This window comes from Oratosquilla oratoria, chromosome 11 (genome assembly GCF_046742065.1).
Source record: "Oratosquilla oratoria isolate Oo_2021 chromosome 11, ASM4674206v1, whole genome shotgun sequence".
NCBI classification, from domain to species: domain Eukaryota; kingdom Metazoa; phylum Arthropoda; class Malacostraca; order Stomatopoda; family Squillidae; genus Oratosquilla; species Oratosquilla oratoria.
The window spans coordinates 2,038,777-2,041,276 of record NC_134787.1 but is presented as its reverse complement, the minus strand read 5'-3'; positions in this window follow the sequence as shown (position 1 = coordinate 2,041,276).

Genomic DNA, 2,500 nt, shown 5'->3' with positions numbered 1-2,500 from the left:
TCCCAGACCGCCGTGGTGACAGTCAGGGACTCTATCAACCGCGCCACTGATTCGCGCGTGTGTGTGTGTGTGTGTAATGCCTGCCATTTATTTTATATTATTTGTCTGTTTGTTTATTATTATTTGCTTGATTTTCATTTATTGTTAGTTATCTGTCAATTTATTATTATTTACTACTTATCTGTTTGTTTATATTTAACTATACCTATACATTTATTAATTCTATTTATCATTATTTGTATTATCATAATCTTTATTCATTCATTTATTTAATTATTTATCATTATTATATTTTTTTCGCATCCGACCTAGTTTTGGACCAAAAGGTCTCCTGTCGGCATGCTCCTCCTTTGTAATCCTTTGTTAATCAAAGGGTTAATCACTGTAGCAGTGTGGTGTGACTTATATAATTTATCCAGTTTATGACAAAGTATTTTCTTCAGCGGGTGGAAATGGAGTTCCGGTTGACATAGCCTCCCGATCGATTAATGATAATTATTCAGATCGTAATCTTCCCTCGGTGCCTTGAGCTGGAAGGGATCACTGGAAGACCTTTCCAGACCCCAAGGCCTCTCCTCAAAAGAATTAAATCGTCTGGCGTTTGTTCAGGTCTGTTCAATCCCCCTTGCCATGATTGATCAGGAAACAGATACCATATTAGCTACAGACTATTCATTCTACAAATGTACACAGGGAAGGATAGGAAATGGGAAATCATGGAAATTTAAAGAATTAGATTACACACACACACACACACACACACATATATATATATATATATATATATATTATATATATACAGTATATATATATATATATATATATATATATATATATATATATATATACATATATATATATGTATGTATATATATATATATATATATATTATATATATACAGTATATATATATATATATATATATATATATATATAAAGTTATACACTACACATCCAGCAGCTTTGGAAAACAGAAGCCAGTTCGAGGATATAAACTAGAAAAATTCTTCTAGGAATAAACTCTGTAAAGTGCCTCTCAATTCCAAAAGGTCTGGACTTTCAATCAGACAACGTATTTGATAACTATTGTTCTTGCACAGATAAAGGGCGGACGTGGAGTAATGGCAACAGATTGGTTCGAACTTTTCATCCTGAACTGAATCAAAGAACCGCACGTCAGCCAGAACAAAATCTTTAAAAGAAGTCACTTGAGTACTTCACTCAATTTTTTTTTTTTTTTTTTTTTTTTTTTTTTTTTTTTTTTTTTTTTTGTCTACCATCAGGCATTTTTTTTAACTGATAGTGAGAAAGGAGGGGCCCTATGAAATTTTACCTTCATTTTGATGAAGTCTCTGAGTACCGTATGATGATTCTGAAAGGGAGAACGCTTGCCAAAAGACAACATAAGCTTAATGGAGTCCGTTTCATTGAGACAAGTTCTCACCTCTTCACTACCTCAGGTTCTCCTCTAACCAGGGGGAAGAATTTCCCCCGCAAGGAAGTTCTTCCCTGTGGTTTCAGGAGGGAATTGAGGCCACAGATTTCCAGAAGCAAACTGCTGGAATGTTGATGTTTCCACAAACTAAAATTCTACCGATTCTACTTTCTATATCATCGGCAGAACATCACACATATAAACGTCACCGATCAAATTAACCATAAAGTAAATATTTCTCCTCTTGATTTATGCACAATTGTAAGAACTGAGAGAGTCGAGTTTGAAGAGTGGTGAATGGCTTTCTAACATGGAGAGAATAAGGTGCTGCAGCAGTCAGGGGACAAATATATATATATATATATATATATATATATATATATATATATATATATATATATATATATATATATAAGAACCAGCGCTTGCTCTAAGATGGATAGAATCGTCTGGGTTTCAAATCAAGATCCCGTTCAGACTGCATGGAGCACGCCCCTCGTCTTACTAAAAGACTCGCACAGTGTTCACCGTAAGAAAGACTTTAATGTGTGTCACGAAAGTGAAGAGGTTGGCCTATTCTATTCTATTAAATTTGGGAATAAGATTCCCGCGGGCTTTTAATGCGAACCCGTTTGAATCCCCTTTCGTCCTCGGTAAGGTGCCGTACCACAGTTGAATTAAATCGCCTGGCGACAGTCAGAATAAGATTTCAATTATTCCACTCACCCCCTCAACACAGGTGTTTGTAGATTCTCTTCTGGTTAAGCATAATCGATTTCTTCAGACAAAACCCATGAAGTGTGCCACCTTCTTATCCCTTTGACTACTTGTGTGCTTGTTCTGCCCGACGCCAGGTGATTCTGTTCAGCTGAGGGGACCACCGTACCCTATGAAAGGTTAGATCACCTAGAAATGCTGACAAGGAAGTAAGATGTGAAGGACGGTCGCATAACCTATGCCTGCAACAAGAAACGAGTCTGTGCGAGGTTTAGTTCTGATGTCTGTGTATAGATGGCGTTAGTGGTGGTGAATGGCATCCACCGTCGGCCGAATTAGCACCGTTAA